At 40.3% G+C, this 16,260-nt stretch overlaps 1 protein-coding gene and 1 non-coding gene across 4 annotated transcripts in view; both read right to left on the reverse strand.

The window, feature by feature from the left end:
* SUGCT (succinyl-CoA:glutarate-CoA transferase) overlaps nucleotides 1-16,260 on the reverse strand; it is a 1,062,570-nt gene that overhangs the window by 718,997 nt on the left and 327,313 nt on the right. The gene's annotated exons all lie outside the window — the stretch shown is intronic.
* Nucleotides 6,238-6,344, reverse strand: LOC130022778 (small nucleolar RNA U13). The gene has a single exon (XR_008792312.1). It is a non-coding gene; the product is annotated as a small nucleolar RNA U13 (small nucleolar RNA).

Raw genomic sequence — 16,260 nt, forward strand, 5'->3', positions numbered from 1 at the left:
TTCTGGGAATCCTCTTCTTAAACCTTGCATTATTTTCTCCTCATTCTGTGAGGTAGAATATTGCACGAAGAAGACGGTGGTCTGATCCCGTTTGGAATTTTGGGACAACAGTGACATCGGTTAGGCAAAACCGCCGATTGAATATGATGTGGTCTAGTCTATTTCATTGTGGAACCGTCCATTGGGAGACTCCCATGTTCAACGTTTAGATTCAGCCTTTTGGAACTGTGAGTTACCATGGAAGGTTTTGGTTGACATGATGAACTCAGTCTGTCACCCTGTTCGTTCCATTCTAGGCCATGGGTTCCGATGTGGAGTTCATCGACTGATCTTCTTGGTCCTATCTTGGCATTAAAATCACTGACAATGATCTTGTAGAAGGTGTGATCTTCTTTATAGAACTTCTCCAGCTCCAAGTAGAACTTCTCAGTTTCTCTTTCACCATAACTGGATGTTGGTGCATAGACAACAAAGATAGAAACTGCCAGTAGTGAGCCACATCTATTCAAGTGTAATCGTCCGATTTGGGTTGTTAGGCATTCGAATGAATCAATGCTCGTGGCTAAGTTTGTGTTGACAAGGATACCGACACCACCAACGCCTCTTTTATCACATGTTCCAAGGAAGAGTTCTTCTCCAGTGTCGAAAACGGCATGATGTGATTGATGTCTTCTCGTTTCGGTCAGATGAATGATTCGTGCTTGATCTTTCACGCTTGTACCATAAGGTCTTCAATGGAGGCAGCAGATGCCAGCGTACAAGCATTAAAAGTACAGAAAATCATTTTTGTTTTTCTTCGTTTTGGCAGCCTATTTCTGCCTTGGTATTTTATCAGCCTTTCCTTCCATATCCTTCTCGACTCTGCCATATTCAGGGTTAGGGGAATGAGATCCATTTATTACTGGATTTGGCATATCAATTTGGTCTATTTGGCATAGACCACGGATAGCTTGCCAGGCTCTGCCGTGCGGAGATGGATATGTCGTTCCCAATGTTCTCCCTTCCGAAATCCAACATGACATCTCGTCGGTAAAGAAACAAAGAGCACCTGGCCCAGACAAGATCAGACCTGAACACCTGAAGAACTTACCATCAGTACTCATCAATACATTGGCTCGGCTCTTCACACACTACCTGTCTGAATGCAAGGTTCCATCCCAATGGAAAACCAGCAGAACTGTACTACTATGCAAGAAGGGAGACATCCACAACATTGGCAACTATCGCCCAATCTGCCTATTGTCTGTCGTCTACAAACTGTTCACTCGAGTCATCCTGAATAGGATTAGCAGAACACTAAATGAAGGCAACCACGTGAACAAACCGGATTCCGAAAAGGATTCAGTACCATCGACCATATCCACACAATTACTAAGCTCATTGAGGTTTCTCGGGAGTTCAAGATGCCGCTCTGTCTAACGTTCATTGATTTAAAGAAGGCCTTTCATTCTATTGAGACGGAAGCAGTCATGGAAGCCCTAGCCAATCAGGGCATACAAACTCAATACATCAGGATCCTTCGTGAGCTCTATTGCAGATTCACTACCAAGATCTCACGATTCTACAAAGAATTAATCATCCTTATCAAGAGAGGGGTTCGGCAGGGTGATACCATTTCACCAAAACTCTTCAGTGCCACCCTCGAGAACTTCATGCGACAACTGGAATGGGAAAGCATGGGAGTGAAGATAGATGGTCGGCAACTACACCACCTCCGCTTTGCTGATGACATGGTTCTAATAACACCAAACATCAGCCAAGCGGCACAAATGCTGAACGACTTTGACCATGAATGTGGAAAGGTCGGACTACAGCTGAATCTTAAGAAGACAATGTTTATGAGAAACAGCCTTGTTCCTGACGCTCCATTTGCTCTCAACGGAACCACCATCTCCAAATGTAACAGTTATATATACCTAGGTCGAGAAATCAACATGATGAATGACCTGGCACCTGAGTTGCACAGGAGGAAGAGAGCGGCTTGGAATGCCTTCAAGAACGTTGAAGAAATAACTAAAAGGACAAAGAACCTCCAGCTACGAGCACATCTCTTTGATTCCACTGTTCTTTCTGCATTAACATATGCCTCAGAGACCTGGACCCTACGAAAACAGGATGAGAACGCTATTCGGGTCTCTCAAAGAGGAATCAAAAGAGCTATGCTTGGAATATCACGATTCACTCAAATGAGAGATAGAATCCGGAGTTCTGATCTTCGTCAACGCTCAAGAATCAGGGACGCTGTCTCATTTGCCAAGACATCAAAAATCAGATGGGCTGGACATGTAATGAGGTTTACAGACAACCGCTGGACTAGAGCCATTACTGATTGGATTCCACGGGACATCAAAAGATCACGTGGACGCTCACCTTCAAGATGGTCAGACTTCTTTGTCAAGACCCTGAATGATCGGTTTGAGGCTCTGCATGTCCCTAGAACGAACAGATACCATTGGGCTACGCTAGCACGCAACCGGGAAGAATGGAGACATTACTAGCACCCACTCGAGTAAATCGATGAATAACGGGGATTAAGTGATTAAGTGATTAAGTGATGATATTATGCATAGTAAACCATACATACAACAAATGAACTATACATAAAATAAATAAATACAGAAAAGTGTCAGACTATATTAAACCTACAAAAATAAGTAGCATTTTTATATGGAAACAAAACACTGGAAGAGAAACAATATGTTCAATTCCTACTTAGTATAGCATAACAGAAATCTTCAAGCACAACATACGTGAAAAACTTTTACAGCATTGTAGCACTGTCCTCCCTGTTGTTCATCGATTTGCTCGAGCATGCACCAGTAACATCTCCATTGTTACTGTTTTTGGCATATTGAGTATGCCATGGGGAGCTTGCCAGGCTCTGCCATGTGGCGGGATACTCTCGGTAGCTTGCTGGGCTCCCAGAGAGGGATGGAGGAATTGAACCTGGCAAGGCAAATGCCCTACCCACTGCAGATTTTTATATGGAAAGTTTTAAGAACTAGAAGAAACAAGGAAACAAAAATATTTTATGTCCAAAATTCAGAAGAATTAGCATTTTAAAATGACTATAGAACCCAAAGCATTATGTGGATTGGGTGCAATCCCTATTGAAATCCTCCAAGCATTCCTAAAGGACTTATCACAAGCATATTAAAATCTGTATGGAACCACAAATCTTCATGAATTGCCAAAGCAATCCTGAGCAGGAATAAATATGGGGTAGTATATTCCTGATTTTAAACAGACTTCAAACTTTGATAATAATCAGAACAGTATGGTACTGGCATAAAAGCAGTTAGATAAATGGAATAGAAATGAGAGCACAGAAAGAAAGATAAGATTTAGGGACAGTAACTTTATGACAAAGGAGACAATACCATAATATGAATGAAAGAAATACTCTTCAATAAATGGTGTTAGTGAAACTGGTCAGTCACATGCAAAAGAACAAAATGTGGACACTATCACACAATGCACAAAAATTAGCTGAAAGTTCATTAGAGATTTACATAGTAGACCTTAATTCATAAAATAAATAAAAGAAAACTGTAAAACACTCAAAAATATTGACCTCACTGATTTTGTCAGTGATTTGCCTCTACTAACAAAGGAAACTAAAACAAAAAAAATCAAATGCTATTATATCGAACTAAAAAGCCTCTGCAATGCAAAAAAGATACAACTAATGAAGCAAAAAAAAAAAAATTCTACTAAATTTTGATAGAAAAATACGGACCATGCATTATAAAAAGGACTAATAACAAATACATATAAAGTACTCACAAAACTCAACAGCAAAATAAACAACCTCATTTTAAAAAAATAAAAATCTTAAAAGCTGAACAAGAAACTTCAAAAGACATTCAGATGGCTAATAAGCACATGAAAAATTATAAATAGCAATGACAATCAGAGAAATAGGCCAGTGTAGCAGTACAGTGGGTCAAGTATTTGCCATGCATGGGCCAACCTGAGTTTAATCCCCAGCTTCTCATTTGGTTCCCCCAAGCACTGCCAGGATTCCTGAGTGCACAGAAAGATAAATAAGAAGAGAGTGACACATTACCTCGCATTCATGTACATAATCTACACAAAAAGATCAGAAAATAATTTCTCAGGAATGTGGGGTGGGGAAAGAAATCTTATTCATTCTTAATGATAAACTGGCTCGGTTTCCATGGAAAACAGTATGGACTTTTCCAAAAAAATTATAAACAGTTAAACCTAAATATCTATCCCCAGAACATAAATACACTAATTCAAAAATATTATAAACACACACACACATACACACACACACAATCTATGTCATTGGTACAGCACTATTTAAATCCTCAAGATCTAGAAACATCTCAAATATCTTTTGACAGACAAGTGAATAAAGTACTTTGTAAATACATATACAATCACATACTACTCAGCAGTAAGGAAAAAATTAAATCTTGCCTTTTGCTTCAACACATACAGAACTGAAAGGCACATGCTAAACAAAGTCAGTCAGAAGCTGAAGAATAAATATTGGATAGTTACACATTACTGTCTTTAAGGCTCACTAATTGGATCTCCCATTGGATCTAGTGCTTAGCTAGTTCTTGATCTCATTTTTTTTTTTACTTTTTAAATTTCTTTCTTTTTAAATTTTATTACTTTTTAAAATTAAAACGTACTTTTAAAATTTTATTTTCTTACCTTAATTTTTTTAATTTAAATTACTTTCTTCTTAAATTTCTACTTTTTGTTCTATTTCTGAGCACATTAAGTTTGGGTTTTTTTTTCTTCAAGTTCTTTTAAAGTTTTTTCAAGTACTACTGAACATCTTTGGTTAGCCTTTCTGAGTTCTCTTTTACCTTTTTTTTATGTTTTCTTCTACCTATCTGAGTTTATTATTATTCATGAATTCTTTTATGGAGAAATATAGTCTCCCATGTCTTAGATTCTGAAGACTTTTTTTTTCACCTCATCATTTCACATCCCCTGGAAATCTCAAGTTTCCATGTATTATCATTCTTGTCTGCCTAATTTGCTACTTTATTTTTTTTTAATCTAGATGAGAAACTTAAGAGATTAGAACTTACATTTCTCAGCAAGTGGTGTTGTGAGTTTTCTCATAGCAGAGCTGGTAGGGCGTTTGCCTTGCACATGGGCTGACCTGACCGACCCAGGTTCAATTCCTCTGGCTCCCTCTCTCAGAGAGCCCGACAAGCTACCAGGAGAATCACACCTGCACAGCAAAGCCTGGCAAGCTCCTTGTGAGGTATTTGATATGCCAAACACAGTAACAAGAAGTCTCACAATAGAGACATTACTGGGCCCGCTCAAGCAAATCGATGATGAATGGGGGGACAGTGCTACCTTATTCTCTTGCTTACTTGGCTCCTGTAGCTTTTCAGTCTCTATATTTGCTCAGTCAGCAGAAGAGGGTGTGGAATGGAGGGGTTCGTCAGCTATCCAAGCATGCTGGAGAGGGAAGACCTAGTTCATGTCTGTCGGATCACAGTTTTTCTCCTTTCTGGGACCTGAAATGTAGCAGTCAGTGGGCTGCCAGCGCACTCCGCAAGGTCAGTGATGGCCCCGGCCAGGAGGTGGTAAGTGGAGTCTAGAAGCCTCACCTGTTGTGCTGTGTGGGTGCCGTGGTACTGCACACAGCTCTGTGCAAAGGGTACACTCCCACACTGTCTCCATTCTCCCCTCCACAGTTCCCTCACTGGGCCAGCCACCTTGACATCCATGACTCACTTAGTGCGGTGGGTATCAGTTTGTACCAGCCTCCGGGATGCAAAGGGTATTTATGCTTGGAGTTGATGCATTCTCTCAGCATCACAGAATTTATTATTTCTGGTTGGTTGTTAATTGTTCCTCCAGTGATTAAGATTAGGAATCTCTTCTATCACCATTTGGGTGACATACTTGCATTTCTCTTTAATGAATTATCTCCAAATGTTAATTTTCTAATTAGGATTTTTCCTATTTTCCTTACTGCTCTACAAAGTTTTATATAGAATATGTAATTTTATATACAACTTTTTGCTCACTTTCTCCACTCCAAAGAAGCCCATGCTCCCTCTTGTGCATATATTTCCTTTCCCCTCACATCTTTCTTCTTTTTCTCTTATTATATTTTATTTATTCTATTGGAGACAGAATCCACAACTGTGGATACAATTCTAGAATTGAAAGGATTAGATAACAAAGCTCTGATATTAAAATCAGTATTAAAAAAAATCTTTTTTTAAAGTTCGCATGATAGGTAATGTGCCAAATGTGTAACAAGATTTAAGGGAGACACATGTCACACAAGAGTGTGAGCACCCAATCATCATGTTTATGAACCAGAAAAGGGTTCTTACCAAAAAAAACAATTTTTATGTGAAAATTGTTGTATCTAATCATGGACTTGTTAAGTCCTTGTCTAAAAATTTAAGCTGTTTGTTGCCAGCTGAGCCTTCTGTGTTACTGTTTCTGTTTGCTGAGTTCAGTTGCCTTCTAGGTTATTGTCCCAGCTACTAGCCGCGCTCTGCCTGGAATTTCAGGATGCAAGAGATCTCCTCAGAGATTTAGTCAGGACTCAGTCGAGCAGGTCCAGGTGTGTCAACACGGCGGCAGCTGCGGGAGGTGCGTGCGCTGCTGAACCTCGGTAAGCAGGAGTCCGGTGGAGGGAGCTCACCCCTGCCCTCCTGCCCCCCTACCCCCCACCCCAGCCACCCTGCCCTACCACCACCCCACTTGCCCCGGGACTCGGAGAACACCTGAGAGTTCTAGTCTGGGCACCCGGCACCTGAAATAATTCAGAGTCTACAGAGAATATGCATAGCTTGAGCAGTCTCCTCACATCAAAGTACGGTTCATTCAATAAAAATATCACCAAAGTGGGGGGAGGGGAAAGAGAGAAAACAAAGGGGTAAAGCATTTGAGCACCACTAGGAGTAATCTTTGAACAGAGTCAGGAGTAACACGTGAGAACTGCCAGGTGTGGTTGCAAAGCCAAGTAATAATCAGGTCTGAAGAGATAGTTCAGGGCTTAAGGCATTTGCCTTACACAAGGTCAGTTCCTGGCACAGAATACCTAAGAACCACCAGAAGTGATCCGGGAGCACAGAACCAGAAGCAATCTAGGAGCATAGCTGGGTGTGCATCCCCCTAAAAAATGAAATTAACAAAAATAATAAATTGGTTGAATCTTAACTATTTGAACTTAAAATGTATTTGGACTAAAATGTACATTGCCACCCAAAGAGTATATAAATGCTCTCCCATATTTTCTTCAAGTGCTCAGAAGAATTTTATTTTTCTTATATGTAAATTTTTAATCCATCTGGAATTTATTTTGTTGGATGTAGTTCATTAGGAATCTGACTCTCCCACTGAAGTAGGGTTTTGACTGAAACAGCAAGCAAAAGCTCCAGGAAGAAGGTCAGACTCAGCCAAGAAGCCAAAAGGGAAGAAAAAAATAAAATAAAACCAAATTAGTAATGGAAAGCTGGCCCACAAGAGTTTCCCTGTGTATAGAGAATAAGGCTATTGGAGAATTTTCCCTATGAGATATTCCAACTTCAAGACTGCTGGGTCACTAATGTAAGTTTACCCTTCTCAACTATTCAACTATGGATCTTAGTGAAGGATCCTAACAAATAGGAGAACATGAACAGAATGCACAGAGTCCATTCATGTCACTTCAAAATAATAATAAGTCTTTTCCAGTTAAGAATATACAAATACTAAGATTATGGAATATTTATGGAAATATTATGCTCCACAATGGGAAATCAATACAACCTATTAGAGGTAAAGAGCATATTCGTATGTAACCAAAAACATAAGAAAAATTTATAGAGCACTGATTATGGCCAAAGTTTGTTTCTGAATTTCATTTGGACTACCAATTCCTTTTCAGAAAAAAATACTCAGCCCACCACCTTGTAGCCAAAGCTACTAGCAGCACCCTAGGTTGTTCTATGTCCTCCAGGGTATGAGATCTCTCTTTGGGTAGCGTCACTCAAGAATATATATTAAAGAAAACACTCTGAGATATATATTTAAAAAGTGAATATCTGGTGTGGAAAAAAACACATTCAAAGCAAATATGTTTTAAAAATGTTAGATTCACAAAAAGAATGTAGAGGAAAAGGATTAGAATAAGAAAATTATTAATAGAATTTCAAATTGTGAAATTCAACATGTATACTGCAGGAAAACCCAAGTCATTTCAAAGACTTATCAACCTAGAGCATGTTAAGGAATAAAGAAACAAATCCTTAAGCTATCAAAAACTGATGAAAAAAGAAGCTGAAGATTGAATATGTTAAGTAAATATCTTACTAAAGAAATCTAGACCAAGGATATTGCTCAGTGGCAGCACACATGTGATGCAAGGGTATTTGTGTTGGAATATTATTAAAGGAATGACTAGACTAGACATGAAACATCACTGGTACCTTCTGACTTCTACCTTTGAATTCAAAGCTAAAAGAAGTAATTTACCTCAGAAGCATTATCAACAGTGCCCAGCCAAGACATCTGAACACGTGAACAGGGCTGGGAGAAGCAGCTGGAGCAGAGGGGCAGGAAAACACCCCATTTCCGTTAGCCTTCTGGGCTGAATGACTTTCCCTTTTTAAGTGACTATTTTGTGTTTCTGGGTTAGAAGGAAGTAGGGTTAGTCATTTTCCCAGTTTACATTTGCTTAGTTTTTCTATAATAAATAAAAATTAAGCTAAATAAATATCTAAATCTGCTGACCAAAAATCTTCACTCTAGTAGATCCAGATAATTAAACATAGACAAATGTTGATTAATAGTTTCAAATGACAAAGAAACAGTTTTAAACACTGTCCTGTACTGTACTGTCCTCCCGTTGTTCATTGATTTGCTTGAGCGGGCCCAATAATGTCTTCATTGTGTGACTTGTTGTTATTGTGCTTTGACATAATGAATATGTCACAGGCAGCTTGCCAGGCAGGTAGCTTGCCAGGCTTTGCCGTGCGGACAAGATACTTTCAGTAGCTTGCCGGGCTGTCTGAGAGGAGCGGAGGAATCAAACCCAATCGGGCTACCGCATGCAAGGCGAACGCCCTACGGCTGTGTTATCACTCCAGCTGGGTCCTAAATGCAATTTTTTAAAATAGTAGATTGGCCTAGAAAGCTTTATATTATTACATATAGAATAAAATATACAAGTTCTTAATGGGAAAAGATTACTTCTCAAGAACACAATATCCAGACAAATTTTCACTCACTTGTAAAGAGAACAGGAATATAAGATGTGCCAGAGATAATTAAATCTAATTACTATGTAGATGGAAGAAAAATGAAATGCTTGTAAAATATTTCACTCATAGACAAATTAAGACAAAAACTCACTTATATGAAATGGAGCTATGAACAGGAACAAATTGTGTCACCACTTCATCCTATTTATCCCCAAACGGGTCTAAATTATAAGCATAAAATAAAACTGTATAATAGTTTTTGAAAGAAAAGATACATGAGTAAAAATAAATGACAGGTAGCTACACATAAAAAATAACAGAATATGCCATCAGAAATCTGGAAGTTATAGGAGTTCAAATTCTTTGGACTTGCATTGAGGGAGACTATCTTGTTTACTTCTTAATGGGGATAGCTATAACTAAACATTTTCAAATAAGATTTGCTTTGTTTTGGCGGCCACACTTGGTGGTGCCTGGGGGCTGCTCCAAGTTCAGTGACTAGGGGTCCACTCAGCAAGGATAAGAGACTATTCAGCATCTTGAAGCAAGGGCCTTCACACGCAAAGCAAGTGTTCCAGACCTTTCCAGACATCTTCCCCCAACTCCTAAAGTAAGATTCTTTTTGGTGGAGAGACCACACTCAGCAGTGCTCAGGGCTGACTTCCGTCTCCAGACTCAGGGATCATCTGGGGAATCATGGGATGCCGAGGATCAAACCCTGGTACCTGCTCTATTATCACGTGGGCCCCTCAAGTAAGATTTCTTTTAACAAATAGTCTTTAGGAAAACAAAAGCAAATATATAAATATGCATATATACAAATATGCAGATATAAATATGCATATATAAATATGCAGATATAAATATGCAGATATAAATATGCAGAGATATATATATACTCCAGATTACTAGAGGAAACAACAAAAAAGCATACATCATATTTCAAAGGACACAAAACAACAAACAGCAGAAAATACTTTTTTAATTCAAACCTGACACTAGAAATAGAACCAAATCTAACAAGAACATGTGAATAGGCATTCTAAGAAAAACAATTACATCTTTATTCAGGATGTTCTCACTTATTGTGGTCTGAAGAACAACATAAAAAGGAAATGAAGGTATCAAAAACTAGGAAACCTTTGGCCCTACATTACAGAAATAAAATTTCTAGGGATGGAGAGAGCGGGAGAGGAAGTGAAGAGACAGTCTGCGGGGACTCTGGAGCCTTGGACACACCAGTGGGGTATAGCTGAGGGAGAATGTTCACAAGTAAACCGCAGAGCCAGCACCACTGTAAGCATTAGTGTCAAAATACAACAATAAACTTGAAAAAGTAACTCAAAAGGAGTAGACCTGGGGGATGGGAGAGAAGCTGGGATACTGGTGGAAGAAAGGACAATGGTGGGGAGTCTGAAGTTGGAACAGTCCAAGACAGCCTAATTGGAACTGCATAGAAATAACAAAGGAGTTTAGTGATACAACCAGTTGTGGACCATAGATTATATCAGTAGTTACCGTTGGAAAACATAATGGGAAAAGATTTTACCAAAACATGTAAAACATAAGACCAGACAAGAAAAGCAAGTACATGAAAAAATACATACAACTTAACTGAGAGCCAGGGGTTTAATTCAAGTGTCAGAGCATCTGACTAAAATGAGTAAGCCCCACATGCTGCCTCCCCCTGGAACCACCAGGTGTGACTCAGGGACACAACCAGTACCCTCAGATCCAGTATAAGAGCAGACCCAATACTGAAAATAGAGAGAGAACTTAGCTGAGAACATACAAGAGGAGTTCACTGAAGCAATATGACTGACCAAATGAGCTCAGGGAGCACTTCTGGTAGAGCCAGGGGACCATGTGGGGTGTGGGATCCCAACCCAGGTCAGCTGTATGCAAAGAGGTGAAACCCTCCAAAAAATTTTTATATTTAAATCTTTAAAGTAATTCTAAATCAAAATCTGAAAGGATTCTTACAATTTGACATTTTGGCTCAACTTCCTCTGAAAGGAAACACAGAACTCTAAAATGCCAGAAAGCTTGTTAAAAGATATATACCTAAACTTGCTCACTTGATCACTTGACATCCCGTCACTCATCGATCTGCTCAAGTGGGCGCCAGTAACGTTTCCATTCATCCCTGTTGCGTGCTAGTGTAGCCCAATGGCGTCTGTTCGCTCTAGGAACATGAAGAGCCTCAAACCGATCGTTCATGATCTTGATGAAGAAGTCTGACCATCTGGTAGGTGGGCGACCACGCGGTCTTTTGACATCCCGTGGAATCTAGTCAGTAACAGCTCTAGTCCAGTGGTCATCTTTAAATCTCATTACGTGACCAGCCCATCTGATTTTTGAGACCTTGGCAAACGAGACAGCGTCCCTGATTCTTGATCATCTACGGATGTCGGAACTCCGGATTCTTTCTCTCATTTGAGTGAAACGTGATATTCCAAGCATAGCTCTTTCTATTCTTCTTTGGGAGACCCAAATAGCGTTCTCATCCTGTTTGCGTAGGGCCCAGGTCTCTGAGGCATATGTTAATGCAGGAAGAACAGTGGAATCAAAGAGATGTGCCCAGAGCCGGAGGTTCTTCGTCCTCTTAGCTATTTCTTCGACGCTCTTGAAGGCATTCCAAGCCGCTCTCTTCCTCCTGCGCAGCTCAGGTGCCAGGTCATTTGTCATGTTGACTTCTCAACCTAGGTACACATAGCTGTTACATTCAGAGATGTTCGTTGCATTGAGGAATGAGACCGCTTCTCATAAATATTTGTACTTTAAAATAGTTCTATCCAGCTCTTAAATATCTCATATATATGGGTTATAATTTTATTTGGAGAACGATGTATATAGGAAAAACTTTTCTTGTTTTTCTTGACACCACAAAAAGATGTCAATAGCAAAATCTGACTTTTGTGTCAATAAAGTGGCAAATATTTTCTTTTGAATTTGTGAATCTGAATTCTGATTTTTATGTACTTTTAGATTTTTTTTGTCACAGGCTTAAAGAAGGCTTTAAACACTTTCAAAAATTATTTGTCTAAGTTTAAATTTTTAGAACTCTGTGAATGTGAAGGGTTTATATAAACTAACTCAACACTGAACAAACCCTAATCAGATTTGCTTTCTAATTAGCCTACTAAATAAACTATTTTCCTAATGGCATCAAAATTAAAATCTCCTGTTAAAGCTTTATAGAATTTTATATATTAAAGGAACACTTCCTGATTGATAAAAATTCTGTTTATAAAATACTTTCTATAATGTGAAACACTGTACTATAAGAAGCAAAGTAAAATTGGTTTGTAACAATTAAAACATTACATTTTCCAATGTGCATTTTAAAGCAGAAAACATACTACCATAATGGTAAAAGGACATTATCCTCAGTACAGAACAGGGAGAGGATGGAGCCAAAGAAGGCTGGGTTTGACCCAGCACTGCCTGGTTCCCCCACACAGCCAGGAGAGATATCCCCTCCCCTAGCCCCATACCAGCCAGTATGGCTCTGAGGAGCCTCTCAGTTCCGAGGAGACATTCGTTCCCAGTGGAGTCGCTATATCCATACGACTGGGGGTCTCCATTCCTTCCCTCCTTCCAGCCTGGTGACAGGTAACACCTGTGGAAACTGCCCAGGAGCAGGTCTGCCTCCGCAGCCACTCTGTTGCTCTTTGGTATGGGCAGGTGGGGGAGGGGGGGGGCGCAGAGGGGAGAGATGCCATCAGTGATAGCCCATGCAGACTGCAGAGAGGGGGTGAGATTTAGATTTGGGCTTCGGGTAATTAAGAGGTATAAAAATGAAAATACCCCAGAGCAGCATGCCTGAGAGCTTTTCTCTGTGTCATTATGTGCTGAGCCTCAGGGAATTCTAGAAAGACAACAGATTTAGGTATAGGAACTCTTGTTCTCAAACTTGCTATGGCATCAGCATGCAGAACTCTCACTGGAGGGAAACTTAATGAAAGAAGAGAACACAGATGGTCAATAAGCTTATGAAAAAGTGCTCATTATCACTTAGCATCAGGGAAACACAGATGACAATGAGGTATCACCTTATACCAGTGAGGATGGCACATATCAAAACAAATAAACAAAAACAACTGCAAACAAGTGATGGCAGGGTGTGGTAAAAGGGACCTTTATTCACTGTTGGTGGAATTGTCACCTGGGCCAATGTCCATGTAAAACATAATGAAAAACTAAGAGTGGGGCTCCTATTTGGCTGAACTTCTAGGTATCTATCCCCCAAACATACAGAAATATTAATTTCAAAAGATATATACACATCAATGTTCAGTGTGGCTCTTAATACAACAGCCAGAATATAGAATCAACCCTAATGTCCAACAACAGACAAATTAACAAAGATGTTGTGGTGTACATGTCTAATGATATATTGTGAGCCTCAAGAAAAATATGCATAATTATGTAGTTTGTAGCAACTTGTGTGGAATTGGAGTATATCATGCTGAATGAAATAAGCCAGAGGCAGAAGGACAAATACAGGATGACCTCACTCATCTGTGGGCTACAGAGAAACAAAGGGCTAAGTCAACACTAATTCTTGGACAACAGCAATGCTGGGGCACAGGATTACATCTCTGTGAGTGTCCTGTTTGGTACCGAAGGTTCAGGGGAAAGACTAGGTTGACTGGAACATGAGTGGAGTGTCTGGAACGCATGGTGGGGGGTTAAGAGAGGAAACAGTCTATACCATAACCATAATTGTCAATCACAATAATGGAGGGAGAAGACGAGGAAGGGGACCAGATCAATGCAGCCTGAGACGAGGGGTACCTTGGAAGCTTCCGGAGGGGTGTGCAGTGGTTCTGTGCATCAATTCCACCAACACCAGCAAAGTTGCAACCCGCTTACAAATAAACGCACACCTACTAGGAGAGGGGAGGAAAAGCCTCTGTTGGTCTGAAAATTCTTTTTCTGCAAGTGTTGTTACCACAATACCAGAACATCAGAATCTCTATGAGAAAATATTGCTAAGTGAAAATATAATAAGAGTTTTGTAATAATGAATTAAAAAAAACTAAATAAAAAGAGAGCAGATCTGACCAGAAGATCCCTCTTTGAATATCTTCCTCAGACCAAGGAAGGAAAGAAGGAAAGCACAATGAAGCCCACTGCTATAGTCTGCTGGATTTTAAATGAACAGAGAAAGCAAGAGAGACAGCACAGCGGGGAGGACATCTGACCCGCATTTTATCCCTGACTGCCCATATTCTCCCCCAGTCCCATTACAACTCATCCTGAGTACAGAACCAGGAGTAAACCCTGAGCACTGCTGAGTGGTGCCACCCCCAAAATATAACAAAATGAGTAGACCTATGTCACTTTCCCTCTTTTATATTGTAACATGGTCAGAAAACTTTATATAGGAACTCTAATGAGAAAGCACAAGTCTACCAAATTTGTCTTCCTGTACAAGCTCAGCATGTCGTGGGTAAAGCATCCTGAATCCCTGGCAGAAGCCCCCACACCCAGGGCATAGCAGCGGTCCCGCTTGCCTTCAGCTTCTAAGTGCCCCACAGTTAGACCTGAGCACAGCCAGTGGTTAGTCCTCCTGGATTTAACTGCTTCTGTGTTGCTAATCAACGAAAATAGAAACCTACAAAAAAGAAAGAAGGAAAGGGAAGGGAAGAGGAGGGGTGGGGAGGAGGGGAGAAAGGAAGGGGATAGAAGCCAAGGCTGAGATACTTGAGTCCATCCAGACTTCAGCAGCATGCAAAGCAGTGTAAAAGAATATCCAGAAACAGATGTTGCTTCCAAATTAATCTTCAAAGAGAGTAAAGGGGACACTGCAGACTTAACCTGTATACTATACAGATCAACAAAAACTATGAAAACATAGTTGCCCTCAAGTTGATTCCATTCTCCACTAAAGACACTGAGTAGAAACAGGTTATGAATCACCCAAGCACTTCAAAACCAGACAAAGCCAGGATGGCAGCTCAAGGACAGTACACAAGCTCAGCATGGGCAAAGCCCTAAACTCCTTACCCTGAACCATGTGGACATAGCATGCGTTTGTGTGCACGCGTGCACGCGCGCACACACACACACACACAGAGTCATGCATGCACTCACAGTCACATAGGCTTTCATGTGCATACACACACACACACACACACACACACACACACACAACGGCTCCTAAGACTCCTACTTTTAAGAAGTTTTTAAAAGCAGTCCATTGAGATTGCCCAGTGAGTCAGGTGTTTGCTTTGTACATGGTAAACTGGGATTGGATCCCCGTTACTCCATACGGCGCCCCAAGCCTGCCTGGTGTGATCCTGGAGCACAGGTACAGAGTAAGCGCTGAGTGCCGCTGGGTGTGACCCAGAAATTAAAAATTCATTAAACTGAATTTAAAATATGAAGCATAATCAAGGACACCCTCAGACAGAACTCAAACTTTATTTTTTTCTTTGGTTTTTTGGGTCACACCCGGCAATGCAAAGGGGTTACTCCTGGCTTTGCACTCAGGAATCACTCCTGGCGGTGCTCAGGGGACCATATGGGATGCTGGGAATCGAACCCCAGTCGACTGTGTGCAAGGCAAACGCCCTACCTGCTGTGCTATCATTCCAGCCCCGAATTCAGACATTTTAACTACTTGAACCTATGTTCAGGTCTTAAAAATCTGTTTTGGGTTACATAAATATTACTACTAATTTTAGAATATTTCTTCTATTTTCATACCTATAAAATTTCATACCTAAAATTCTTTTTCCCATTATACTAACAGTTTAGAGTGCAATTATTATGCCTGCTGTGATAAACATACTCCTCTGCTCGTTCATTTATTTTTTGTTGGGAGTCCACCCCTGGCAGGGCTTAGCACCTACTTCAGTCTCTCTGCTAAGGGACCAAGTGGGTTGGACCTGGGGGCGATGCGACAGGTACAAGCCCTACCTGCTGTGCTCTACTCCCTTAAGGGTCCTCTTTCCTGGGAGGCTCCCAGTCCATAAAGCAAAAACACGTGCTCCTGCAGGCGGCATCACTTTTTTTAAGTGAGGATAAACAAACATAATCA

Source organism: Sorex fumeus, unplaced genomic scaffold, assembly GCF_029834395.1.
Source record: "Sorex fumeus unplaced genomic scaffold, SorFum_2.1 ptg000020l, whole genome shotgun sequence".
Taxonomy (NCBI): Eukaryota; Metazoa; Chordata; class Mammalia; order Eulipotyphla; family Soricidae; genus Sorex; species Sorex fumeus.